The sequence below is a fragment of the Triturus cristatus genome, chromosome 11 (genome assembly GCF_964204655.1).
Source record: "Triturus cristatus chromosome 11, aTriCri1.1, whole genome shotgun sequence".
Lineage (NCBI taxonomy): Eukaryota > Metazoa > Chordata > Amphibia > Caudata > Salamandridae > Triturus > Triturus cristatus.
Window position 1 is genome coordinate 1,143,910,646 of NC_140594.1, and position 13,586 is coordinate 1,143,924,231.

Below are 13,586 nucleotides of genomic sequence, written 5' to 3' on the forward strand. Positions count from 1 at the left end.
TCCCGGCCAACGCAGTGCAAATATTTATATATTCTCCAAGCAGGATATATTTTAATGCAACATGTCACAAAACTGAAATATCAGAAACAGAATAATCAGCCGTTATATAAAAAAATAAACAAACACGTAGGTAGACATCTCGATCGCCTCATCTGCTACATTCATTGTCCCAATATATGCTATTTTCCATAAAGCACTCAGCACTCACATGTGCTGATAATAAATATTTTGCTGGGGGCAGGCAATGAAAGGGCTGAGCCCCGACCAGACATTATAACCCCAGCATCCCTATTTTAAAAAGCATTTATAGGCGATATCTAGCCTCTGAAAATAATAGGCAAGATCCACCGATAAATCTGGCAAAAGTCCCCAAGATTTTGTGCATACTTGTGCTCTCACCTGAATGCAGCGCCACCTTGTAACCATCGGATGTAACTGAGGCTCAGAAAAATGTTTTATCAGAGGGCAAGTTGAGAGGACTCCAAGTGCCAGATTTCCACGGAAAGAGCCTCTCACTGCAGCTGGAAGGTTGGATACTTCAAATTGGCATAGTTTCCTGTCCAGCGTCCTCTCACGTCCCGAACGCTCCCAAACGCTCAAAAGCCTCGCCCTCACCGGGTAGATCTCTGGCTCCCAGGTAAAGCCAAATCCTGAGTATGCTAGTGCTAGGATCACAGAGAAAGGACAGGGACAGAGAGCTGCTGTCTTGGTAAAGGCCTGAAACGGCTAATTCCTAAGAGGGTCTGCACTTTCAGTTATGACTGAATGTGAGTGGGGAAGATGAAGATTTTCTGTACCCAGCATACCTTGCGATGTGCTTAGGCAAATGAGGAGAGAGCCCCACCAATCCCTTGCCACTCCGCTGAAAGCTCCTCCTCTGCATAAAGAGAGCACTTTCACAAGGGAGCAGAGTGGCGCAGCGGAAGCGTGCTGGGCCCATAACCCAGAGGTCGATGGATCGAAACCATCCTCTGCTAATATTGCTTGATTTTTCTTCCTAGGACTAATCTGTCATTTCCACCCTGCCAGCAAGGAAAAGCGCAGGCTTGTGCTAGCTATGTGAGAAAAGACTTCTCAACTATCTGTCTCTGCTGTAAATCAAGAGAGTGATCGTCAAAGGATCAACCCTATACTTTGAAAGTAAAGATACCCAATTAGAAGCATAAATGACAGGTGGGACCTTCACACGTTTTTCGGGGCATGCTTTGAATTTCATTCTTCCCTTTTTGTTCTGCTTTTATCAATCTCCTATGCATTTCATGGAATTTACTCCCTTTCTCTTCGCTGCTTTGCTTCCGATGCTGCCCATATGCTCATTTCCACTATTTGTACTGCTGCTTTCCATTTCTTCTCTTCTGCACAGCTTTGTCCTTGGTTTCAATCCCCAGTTGTTTACCCTCTGCAAGACTATTTCTACTGCTTTTCATGTTGGAATCCACACCAAATGCACCATTGGAACGGGTGCAAGATTGCCACTGCACTCGGCGTTGTAACATCTGGAACCTAGAGGACACACATCAGAGGGCGTTGGTGGTATAGTGGTGAGCATAGCTGCCTTCCAAGCAGTTGACCCGGGTTCGATTCCCAGCCAACGCAGTGCAAATATTTATATATTCTCCAAGCAGGATATATTTTAATGCAACATGTCACAAAACTGAAATATCAGAAACAGAATAATCAGCCGTTATATAAAAAAATAAACAAACACGTAGGTAGACATCTCGATCGCCTCATCTGCTACATTCATTGTCCCAATATATGCTATTTTCCATAAAGCACTCAGCACTCACATGTGCTGATAATAAATATTTTGCTGGGGGCAGGCAATGAAAGGGCTGAGCCCCGACCAGACATTATAACCCCAGCATCCCTATTTTAAAAAGCATTTATAGGCGATATCTAGCCTCTGAAAATAATAGGCAAGATCCACCGATAAATCTGGCAAAAGTCCCCAAGATTTTGTGCATACTTGTGCTCTCACCTGAATGCAGCGCCACCTTGTAACCATCGGATGTAACTGAGGCTCTGAAAAATGTTTTATCAGAGGGCAAGTTGAGAGGACTCCAAGTGCCAGATTTCCACGGAAAGAGCCTCTCACTGCAGCTGGAAGGTTGGATACTTCAAATTGGCATAGTTTCCTGTCCAGCGTCCTCTCACGTCCCGAACGCTCCCAAACGCTCAAAAGCCTCGCCCTCACCGGGTAGATCTCTGGCTCCCAGGTAAAGCCAAATCCTGAGTATGCTAGTGCTAGGATCACAGAGAAAGGACAGGGACAGAGAGCTGCTGTCTTGGTAAAGGCCTGAAACGGCTAATTCCTAAGAGGGTCTGCACTTTCAGTTATGACTGAATGTGAGTGGGGAAGATGAAGATTTTCTGTACCCAGCATACCTTGCGATGTGCTTAGGCAAATGAGGAGAGAGCCCCACCAATCCCTTGCCACTCCGCTGAAAGCTCCTCCTCTGCATAAAGAGAGCACTTTCACAAGGGAGCAGAGTGGCGCAGCGGAAGCGTGCTGGGCCCATAACCCAGAGGTCGATGGATCGAAACCATCCTCTGCTAGTATTGCTTGATTTTTCTTCCTAGGACTAATCTGTCATTTCCACCCTGCCAGCAAGGAAAAGCGCAGGCTTGTGCTAGCTATGTGAGAAAAGACTTCTCAACTATCTGTCTCTGCTGTAAATCAAGAGAGTGATCGTCAAAGGATCAACCCTATACTTTGAAAGTAAAGATACCCAATTAGAAGCATAAATGACAGGTGGGACCTTCACACGTTTTTCGGGGCATGCTTTGAATTTCATTCTTCCCTTTTTGTTCTGCTTTTATCAATCTTCTATGCATTTCATGGAATTTACTCCCTTTCTCTTCGCTGCTTTGCTTCCGATGCTGCCCATATGCTCATTTCCACTATTTGTACTGCTGCTTTCCATTTCTTCTCTTCTGCACAGCTTTGTCCTTGGTTTCAATCCCCAGTTCTTTACCCTCTGCAAGACAATTTCTACTGCTTTTCATGTTGGAATCCACACCAAATGCACCATTGGAACGGGTGCAAGATTGCCACTGCACTTGGCGTTGTAACATCTGGAACCTAGAGGACACACTTCAGAGGGCGTTGGTGGTATAGTGGTGAGCATAGCTGCCTTCCAAGCAGTTGACCCGGGTTCGATTCCCGGCCAACGCAGTGCAAATATTTATATATTCTCCAAGCAGGATATATTTTAATGCAACATGTCACAAAACTGAAATATCAGAAACAGAATAATCAGCCGTTATATAAAAAAATAAACAAACACGTAGGTAGACATCTCGATCGCCTCATCTGCTACATTCATTGTCCCAATATATGCTATTTTCCATAAAGCACTCAGCACTCACATGTGCTGATAATAAATATTTTGCTGGGGGCAGGCAATGAAAGGGCTGAGCCCCGACCAGACATTATAACCCCAGCATCCCTATTTTAAAAAGCATTTATAGGCGATATCTAGCCTCTGAAAATAATAGGCAAGATCCACCGATAAATCTGGCAAAAGTCCCCAAGATTTTGTGCATACTTGTGCTCTCACCTGAATGCAGCGCCACCTTGTAACCATCGGATGTAACTGCGGCTCAGAAAAATGTTTTATCAGAGGGCAAGTTGAGAGGACTCCAAGTGCCAGATTTCCACGGAAAGAGCCTCTCACTGCAGCTGGAAGGTTGGATACTTCAAATTGGCATAGTTTCCTGTCCAGCGTCCTCTCACGTCCCGAACGCTCCCAAACGCTCAAAAGCCTCACACCGGGCAAGCCCTCACCGGGTAGATCTCTGGCTCCCAGGTAAAGCCAAATCCTGAGTATGCTAGTGCTAGGATCACAGAGAAAGGACAGGGACAGAGAGCTGCTGTCTTGGTAAAGGCCTGAAACGGCTAATTCCTAAGAGGGTCTGCACTTTCAGTTATGACTGAATGTGAGTGGGGAAGATGAAGATTTTCTGTACCCAGCATACCTTGCGATGTGCTTAGGCAAATGAGGAGAGAGCCCCACCAATCCCTTGCCACTCCGCTGAAAGCTCCTCCTCTGCATAAAGAGAGCACTTTCACAAGGGAGCAGAGTGGCGCAGCGGAAGCGTGCTGGGCCCATAACCCAGAGGTCGATGGATCGAAACCATCCTCTGCTAATATTGCTTGATTTTTCTTCCTAGGACTAATCTGTCATTTCCACCCTGCCAGCAAGGAAAAGCGCAGGCTTGTGCTAGCTATGTGAGAAAAGACTTCTCAACTATCTGTCTCTGCTGTAAATCAAGAGAGTGATCGTCAAAGGATCAACCCTATACTTTGAAAGTAAAGATACCCAATTAGAAGCATAAATGACAGGTGGGACCTTCACACGTTTTTCGGGGCATGCTTTGAATTTCATTCTTCCCTTTTTGTTCTGCTTTTATCAATCTCCTATGCATTTCATGGAATTTACTCCCTTTCTCTTCGCTGCTTTGCTTCCGATGCTGCCCATATGCTCATTTCCACTATTTGTACTGCTGCTTTCCATTTCTTCTCTTCTGCACAGCTTTGTCCTTGGTTTCAATCCCCAGTTGTTTACCCTCTGCAAGACTATTTCTACTGCTTTTCATGTTGGAATCCACACCAAATGCACCATTGGAACGGGTGCAAGATTGCCACTGCACTCGGCGTTGTAACATCTGGAACCTAGAGGACACACATCAGAGGGCGTTGGTGGTATAGTGGTGAGCATAGCTGCCTTCCAAGCAGTTGACCCGGGTTCGATTCCCGGCCAACGCAGTGCAAATATTTATATATTCTCCAAGCAGGATATATTTTAATGCAACATGTCACAAAACTGAAATATCAGAAACAGAATAATCAGCCGTTATATAAAAAAATAAACAAACACGTAGGTAGACATCTCGATCCCCTCATCTGCTACATTCATTGTCCCAATATATGCTATTTTCCATAAAGCACTCAGCACTCACATGTGCTGATAATAAATATTTTGCTGGGGGCAGGCAATGAAAGGGCTGAGCCCCGACCAGACATTATAACCCCAGCATCCCTATTTTAAAAAGCATTTATAGGCGATATCTAGCCTCTGAAAATAATAGGCAAGATCCACCGATAAATCTGGCAAAAGTCCCCAAGATTTTGTGCATACTTGTGCTCTCACCTGAATGCAGCGCCACCTTGTAACCATCGGATGTAACTGCGGCTCAGAAAAATGTTTTATCAGAGGGCGAGTTGAGAGGACTCCAAGTGCCAGATTTCCACGGAAAGAGCCTCTCACTGCAGCTGGAAGGTTGGATACTTCAAATTGGCATAGTTTCCTGTCCAGCGTCCTCTCACGTCCCGAACGCTCCCGAACGCTCAAAAGCCTCACACCGGGCAAGCCCTCACCGGGTAGATCTCTGGCTCCCAGGTAAAGCCAAATCCTGAGTATGCTAGTGCTAGGATCACAGAGAAAGGACAGGGACAGAGAGCTGCTGTCTTGGTAAAGGCCTGAAACGGCTAATTCCTAAGAGGGTCTGCACTTTCAGTTATGACTGAATGTGAGTGGGGAAGATGAAGATTTTCTGTACCCAGCATACCTTGCGATGTGCTTAGGCAAATGAGGAGAGAGCCCCACCAATCCCTTGCCACTCCGCTGAAAGCTCCTCCTCTGCATAAAGAGAGCACTTTCACAAGGGAGCAGAGTGGCGCAGCGGAAGCGTGCTGGGCCCATAACCCAGAGGTCGATGGATCGAAACCATCCTCTGCTAATATTGCTTGATTTTTCTTCCTAGGACTAATCTGTCATTTCCACCCTGCCAGCAAGGAAAAGCGCAGGCTTGTGCTAGCTATGTGAGAAAAGACTTCTCAACTATCTGTCTCTGCTGTAAATCAAGAGAGTGATCGTCAAAGGATCAACCCTATACTTTGAAAGTAAAGATACCCAATTAGAAGCATAAATGACAGGTGGGACCTTCACACGTTTTTCGGGGCATGCTTTGAATTTCATTCTTCCCTTTTTGTTCTGCTTTTATCAATCTCCTATGCATTTCATGGAATTTACTCCCTTTCTCTTCGCTGCTTTGCTTCCGATGCTGCCCATATGCTCATTTCCACTATTTGTACTGCTGCTTTCCATTTCTTCTCTTCTGCACAGCTTTGTCCTTGGTTTCAATCCCCAGTTGTTTACCCTCTGCAAGACTATTTCTACTGCTTTTCATGTTGGAATCCACACCAAATGCACCATTGGAACGGGTGCAAGATTGCCACTGCACTCGGCGTTGTAACATCTGGAACCTAGAGGACACACATCAGAGGGCGTTGGTGGTATAGTGGTGAGCATAGCTGCCTTCCAAGCAGTTGACCCGGGTTCGATTCCCGGCCAACGCAGTGCAAATATTTATATATTCTCCAAGCAGGATATATTTTAATGCAACATGTCACAAAACTGAAATATCAGAAACAGAATAATCAGCCGTTATATAAAAAAATAAACAAACACGTAGGTAGACATCTCGATCCCCTCATCTGCTACATTCATTGTCCCAATATATGCTATTTTCCATAAAGCACTCAGCACTCACATGTGCTGATAATAAATATTTTGCTGGGGGCAGGCAATGAAAGGGCTGAGCCCCGACCAGACATTATAACCCCAGCATCCCTATTTTAAAAAGCATTTATAGGCGATATCTAGCCTCTGAAAATAATAGGCAAGATCCACCGATAAATCTGGCAAAAGTCCCCAAGATTTTGTGCATACTTGTGCTCTCACCTGAATGCAGCGCCACCTTGTAACCATCGGATGTAACTGCGGCTCAGAAAAATGTTTTATCAGAGGGCGAGTTGAGAGGACTCCAAGTGCCAGATTTCCACGGAAAGAGCCTCTCACTGCAGCTGGAAGGTTGGATACTTCAAATTGGCATAGTTTCCTGTCCAGCGTCCTCTCACGTCCCGAACGCTCCCGAACGCTCAAAAGCCTCACACCGGGCAAGCCCTCACCGGGTAGATCTCTGGCTCCCAGGTAAAGCCAAATCCTGAGTATGCTAGTGCTAGGATCACAGAGAAAGGACAGGGACAGAGAGCTGCTGTCTTGGTAAAGGGCTGAAACGGCTAATTCCTAAGAGGGTCTGCACTTTCAGTTATGACTGAATGTGAGTGGGGAAGATGAAGATTTTCTGTACCCAGCATACCTTGCGATGTGCTTAGGCAAATGAGGAGAGAGCCCCACCAATCCCTTGCCACTCCGCTGAAAGCTCCTCCTCTGCATAAAGAGAGCACTTTCACAAGGGAGCAGAGTGGCGCAGCGGAAGCGTGCTGGGCCCATAACCCAGAGGTCGATGGATCGAAACCATCCTCTGCTAATATTGCTTGATTTTTCTTCCTAGGACTAATCTGTCATTTCCACCCTGCCAGCAAGGAAAAGCGCAGGCTTGTGCTAGCTATGTGAGAAAAGACTTCTCAACTATCTGTCTCTGCTGTAAATCAAGAGAGTGATCGTCAAAGGATCAACCCTATACTTTGAAAGTAAAGATACCCAATTAGAAGCATAAATGACAGGTGGGACCTTCACACGTTTTTCGGGGCATGCTTTGAATTTCATTCTTCCCTTTTTGTTCTGCTTTTATCAATCTCCTATGCATTTCATGGAATTTACTCCCTTTCTCTTCGCTGCTTTGCTTCCGATGCTGCCCATATGCTCATTTCCACTATTTGTACTGCTGCTTTCCATTTCTTCTCTTCTGCACAGCTTTGTCCTTGGTTTCAATCCCCAGTTCTTTACCCTCTGCAAGACAATTTCTACTGCTTTTCATGTTGGAATCCACACCAAATGCACCATTGGAACGGGTGCAAGATTGCCACTGCACTCGGCGTTGTAACATCTGGAACCTAGAGGACACACATCAGAGGGCGTTGGTGGTATAGTGGTGAGCATAGCTGCCTTCCAAGCAGTTGAACCGGGTTCGATTCCCGGCCAACGCAGTGCAAATATTTATATATTCTCCAAGCAGGATATATTTTAATGCAACATGTCACAAAACTGAAATATCAGAAACAGAATAATCAGCCGTTATATAAAAAAATAAACAAACACGTAGGTAGACATCTCGATCGCCTCATCTGCTACATTCATTGTCCCAATATATGCTATTTTCCATAAAGCACTCAGCACTCACATGTGCTGATAATAAATATTTTGCTGGGGGCAGGCAATGAAAGGGCTGAGCCCCGACCAGACATTATAACCCCAGCATCCCTATTTTAAAAAGCATTTATAGGCGATATCTAGCCTCTGAAAATAATAGGCAAGATCCACCGATAAATCTGGCAAAAGTCCCCAAGATTTTGTGCATACTTGTGCTCTCACCTGAATGCAGCGCCACCTTGTAACCATCGGATGTAACTGAGGCTCAGAAAAATGTTTTATCAGAGGGCAAGTTGAGAGGACTCCAAGTGCCAGATTTCCACGGAAAGAGCCTCTCACTGCAGCTGGAAGGTTGGATACTTCAAATTGGCATAGTTTCCTGTCCAGCGTCCTCTCACGTCCCGAACGCTCCCAAACGCTCAAAAGCCTCGCCCTCACCGGGTAGATCTCTGGCTCCCAGGTAAAGCCAAATCCTGAGTATGCTAGTGCTAGGATCACAGAGAAAGGACAGGGACAGAGAGCTGCTGTCTTGGTAAAGGCCTGAAACGGCTAATTCCTAAGAGGGTCTGCACTTTCAGTTATGACTGAATGTGAGTGGGGAAGATGAAGATTTTCTGTACCCAGCATACCTTGCGATGTGCTTAGGCAAATGAGGAGAGAGCCCCACCAATCCCTTGCCACTCCGCTGAAAGCTCCTCCTCTGCATAAAGAGAGCACTTTCACAAGGGAGCAGAGTGGCGCAGCGGAAGCGTGCTGGGCCCATAACCCAGAGGTCGATGGATCGAAACCATCCTCTGCTAATATTGCTTGATTTTTCTTCCTAGGACTAATCTGTCATTTCCACCCTGCCAGCAAGGAAAAGCGCAGGCTTGTGCTAGCTATGTGAGAAAAGACTTCTCAACTATCTGTCTCTGCTGTAAATCAAGAGAGTGATCGTCAAAGGATCAACCCTATACTTTGAAAGTAAAGATACCCAATTAGAAGCATAAATGACAGGTGGGACCTTCACACGTTTTTCGGGGCATGCTTTGAATTTCATTCTTCCCTTTTTGTTCTGCTTTTATCAATCTTCTATGCATTTCATGGAATTTACTCCCTTTCTCTTCGCTGCTTTGCTTCCGATGCTGCCCATATGCTCATTTCCACTATTTGTACTGCTGCTTTCCATTTCTTCTCTTCTGCACAGCTTTGTCCTTGGTTTCAATCCCCAGTTCTTTACCCTCTGCAAGACAATTTCTACTGCTTTTCATGTTGGAATCCACACCAAATGCACCATTGGAACGGGTGCAAGATTGCCACTGCACTTGGCGTTGTAACATCTGGAACCTAGAGGACACACTTCAGAGGGCGTTGGTGGTATAGTGGTGAGCATAGCTGCCTTCCAAGCAGTTGACCCGGGTTCGATTCCCGGCCAACGCAGTGCAAATATTTATATATTCTCCAAGCAGGATATATTTTAATGCAACATGTCACAAAACTGAAATATCAGAAACAGAATAATCAGCCGTTATATAAAAAAATAAACAAACACGTAGGTAGACATCTCGATCCCCTCATCTGCTACATTCATTGTCCCAATATATGCTATTTTCCATAAAGCACTCAGCACTCACATGTGCTGATAATAAATATTTTGCTGGGGGCAGGCAATGAAAGGGCTGAGCCCCGACCAGACATTATAACCCCAGCATCCCTATTTTAAAAAGCATTTATAGGCGATATCTAGCCTCTGAAAATAATAGGCAAGATCCACCGATAAATCTGGCAAAAGTCCCCAAGATTTTGTGCATACTTGTGCTCTCACCTGAATGCAGCGCCACCTTGTAACCATCGGATGTAACTGCGGCTCAGAAAAATGTTTTATCAGAGGGCGAGTTGAGAGGACTCCAAGTGCCAGATTTCCACGGAAAGAGCCTCTCACTGCAGCTGGAAGGTTGGATACTTCAAATTGGCATAGTTTCCTGTCCAGCGTCCTCTCACGTCCCGAACGCTCCCGAACGCTCAAAAGCCTCACACCGGGCAAGCCCTCACCGGGTAGATCTCTGGCTCCCAGGTAAAGCCAAATCCTGAGTATGCTAGTGCTAGGATCACAGAGAAAGGACAGGGACAGAGAGCTGCTGTCTTGGTAAAGGCCTGAAACGGCTAATTCCTAAGAGGGTCTGCACTTTCAGTTATGACTGAATGTGAGTGGGGAAGATGAAGATTTTCTGTACCCAGCATACCTTGCGATGTGCTTAGGCAAATGAGGAGAGAGCCCCACCAATCCCTTGCCACTCCGCTGAAAGCTCCTCCTCTGCATAAAGAGAGCACTTTCACAAGGGAGCAGAGTGGCGCAGCGGAAGCGTGCTGGGCCCATAACCCAGAGGTCGATGGATCGAAACCATCCTCTGCTAATATTGCTTGATTTTTCTTCCTAGGACTAATCTGTCATTTCCACCCTGCCAGCAAGGAAAAGCGCAGGCTTGTGCTAGCTATGTGAGAAAAGACTTCTCAACTATCTGTCTCTGCTGTAAATCAAGAGAGTGATCGTCAAAGGATCAACCCTATACTTTGAAAGTAAAGATACCCAATTAGAAGCATAAATGACAGGTGGGACCTTCACACGTTTTTCGGGGCATGCTTTGAATTTCATTCTTCCCTTTTTGTTCTGCTTTTATCAATCTCCTATGCATTTCATGGAATTTACTCCCTTTCTCTTCGCTGCTTTGCTTCCGATGCTGCCCATATGCTCATTTCCACTATTTGTACTGCTGCTTTCCATTTCTTCTCTTCTGCACAGCTTTGTCCTTGGTTTCAATCCCCAGTTGTTTACCCTCTGCAAGACTATTTCTACTGCTTTTCATGTTGGAATCCACACCAAATGCACCATTGGAACGGGTGCAAGATTGCCACTGCACTCGGCGTTGTAACATCTGGAACCTAGAGGACACACATCAGAGGGCGTTGGTGGTATAGTGGTGAGCATAGCTGCCTTCCAAGCAGTTGACCCGGGTTCGATTCCCGGCCAACGCAGTGCAAATATTTATATATTCTCCAAGCAGGATATATTTTAATGCAACATGTCACAAAACTGAAATATCAGAAACAGAATAATCAGCCGTTATATAAAAAAATAAACAAACACGTAGGTAGACATCTCGATCCCCTCATCTGCTACATTCATTGTCCCAATATATGCTATTTTCCATAAAGCACTCAGCACTCACATGTGCTGATAATAAATATTTTGCTGGGGGCAGGCAATGAAAGGGCTGAGCCCCGACCAGACATTATAACCCCAGCATCCCTATTTTAAAAAGCATTTATAGGCGATATCTAGCCTCTGAAAATAATAGGCAAGATCCACCGATAAATCTGGCAAAAGTCCCCAAGATTTTGTGCATACTTGTGCTCTCACCTGAATGCAGCGCCACCTTGTAACCATCGGATGTAACTGCGGCTCAGAAAAATGTTTTATCAGAGGGCGAGTTGAGAGGACTCCAAGTGCCAGATTTCCACGGAAAGAGCCTCTCACTGCAGCTGGAAGGTTGGATACTTCAAATTGGCATAGTTTCCTGTCCAGCGTCCTCTCACGTCCCGAACGCTCCCGAACGCTCAAAAGCCTCACACCGGGCAAGCCCTCACCGGGTAGATCTCTGGCTCCCAGGTAAAGCCAAATCCTGAGTATGCTAGTGCTAGGATCACAGAGAAAGGACAGGGACAGAGAGCTGCTGTCTTGGTAAAGGGCTGAAACGGCTAATTCCTAAGAGGGTCTGCACTTTCAGTTATGACTGAATGTGAGTGGGGAAGATGAAGATTTTCTGTACCCAGCATACCTTGCGATGTGCTTAGGCAAATGAGGAGAGAGCCCCACCAATCCCTTGCCACTCCGCTGAAAGCTCCTCCTCTGCATAAAGAGAGCACTTTCACAAGGGAGCAGAGTGGCGCAGCGGAAGCGTGCTGGGCCCATAACCCAGAGGTCGATGGATCGAAACCATCCTCTGCTAATATTGCTTGATTTTTCTTCCTAGGACTAATCTGTCATTTCCACCCTGCCAGCAAGGAAAAGCGCAGGCTTGTGCTAGCTATGTGAGAAAAGACTTCTCAACTATCTGTCTCTGCTGTAAATCAAGAGAGTGATCGTCAAAGGATCAACCCTATACTTTGAAAGTAAAGATACCCAATTAGAAGCATAAATGACAGGTGGGACCTTCACACGTTTTTCGGGGCATGCTTTGAATTTCATTCTTCCCTTTTTGTTCTGCTTTTATCAATCTCCTATGCATTTCATGGAATTTACTCCCTTTCTCTTCGCTGCTTTGCTTCCGATGCTGCCCATATGCTCATTTCCACTATTTGTACTGCTGCTTTCCATTTCTTCTCTTCTGCACAGCTTTGTCCTTGGTTTCAATCCCCAGTTCTTTACCCTCTGCAAGACAATTTCTACTGCTTTTCATGTTGGAATCCACACCAAATGCACCATTGGAACGGGTGCAAGATTGCCACTGCACTCGGCGTTGTAACATCTGGAACCTAGAGGACACACATCAGAGGGCGTTGGTGGTATAGTGGTGAGCATAGCTGCCTTCCAAGCAGTTGAACCGGGTTCGATTCCCGGCCAACGCAGTGCAAATATTTATATATTCTCCAAGCAGGATATATTTTAATGCAACATGTCACAAAACTGAAATATCAGAAACAGAATAATCAGCCGTTATATAAAAAAATAAACAAACACGTAGGTAGACATCTCGATCGCCTCATCTGCTACATTCATTGTCCCAATATATGCTATTTTCCATAAAGCACTCAGCACTCACATGTGCTGATAATAAATATTTTGCTGGGGGCAGGCAATGAAAGGGCTGAGCCCCGACCAGACATTATAACCCCAGCATCCCTATTTTAAAAAGCATTTATAGGCGATATCTAGCCTCTGAAAATAATAGGCAAGATCCACCGATAAATCTGGCAAAAGTCCCCAAGATTTTGTGCATACTTGTGCTCTCACCTGAATGCAGCGCCACCTTGTAACCATCGGATGTAACTGAGGCTCAGAAAAATGTTTTATCAGAGGGCAAGTTGAGAGGACTCCAAGTGCCAGATTTCCACGGAAAGAGCCTCTCACTGCAGCTGGAAGGTTGGATACTTCAAATTGGCATAGTTTCCTGTCCAGCGTCCTCTCACGTCCCGAACGCTCCCAAACGCTCAAAAGCCTCGCCCTCACCGGGTAGATCTCTGGCTCCCAGGTAAAGCCAAATCCTGAGTATGCTAGTGCTAGGATCACAGAGAAAGGACAGGGACAGAGAGCTGCTGTCTTGGTAAAGGCCTGAAACGGCTAATTCCTAAGAGGGTCTGCACTTTCAGTTATGACTGAATGTGAGTGGGGAAGATGAAGATTTTCTGTACCCAGCATACCTTGCGATGTGCTTAGGCAAATGAGGAGAGAGCCCCACCAATCCCTTGCCACTCCGCTGAAAGCTCCTC

The 13,586-nt window shown here is 45.8% G+C and overlaps 5 non-coding genes across 5 annotated transcripts; all 5 read left to right on the forward strand.

The window, feature by feature from the left end:
• Window positions 1-3,106: 3,106 nt before the first annotated feature.
• Window positions 3,107-3,178, forward strand: TRNAG-UCC (transfer RNA glycine (anticodon UCC)). The gene has a single exon. It is a non-coding gene; the product is annotated as a tRNA-Gly (tRNA).
• Window positions 3,179-4,699: 1,521 nt separating this feature from the next.
• On the forward strand, window positions 4,700-4,771 carry TRNAG-UCC (transfer RNA glycine (anticodon UCC)). Its single transcript has one exon. It is a non-coding gene; the product is annotated as a tRNA-Gly (tRNA).
• A 1,521-nt stretch (window positions 4,772-6,292) lies between these two features.
• TRNAG-UCC (transfer RNA glycine (anticodon UCC)) lies at window positions 6,293-6,364 on the forward strand. The gene has a single exon. It is a non-coding gene; the product is annotated as a tRNA-Gly (tRNA).
• A 3,103-nt stretch (window positions 6,365-9,467) lies between these two features.
• TRNAG-UCC (transfer RNA glycine (anticodon UCC)) lies at window positions 9,468-9,539 on the forward strand. The gene has a single exon. It is a non-coding gene; the product is annotated as a tRNA-Gly (tRNA).
• Window positions 9,540-11,060: 1,521 nt separating this feature from the next.
• Window positions 11,061-11,132, forward strand: TRNAG-UCC (transfer RNA glycine (anticodon UCC)). Its single transcript has one exon. It is a non-coding gene; the product is annotated as a tRNA-Gly (tRNA).
• The last annotated feature ends 2,454 nt before the right edge of the window (window positions 11,133-13,586 follow it).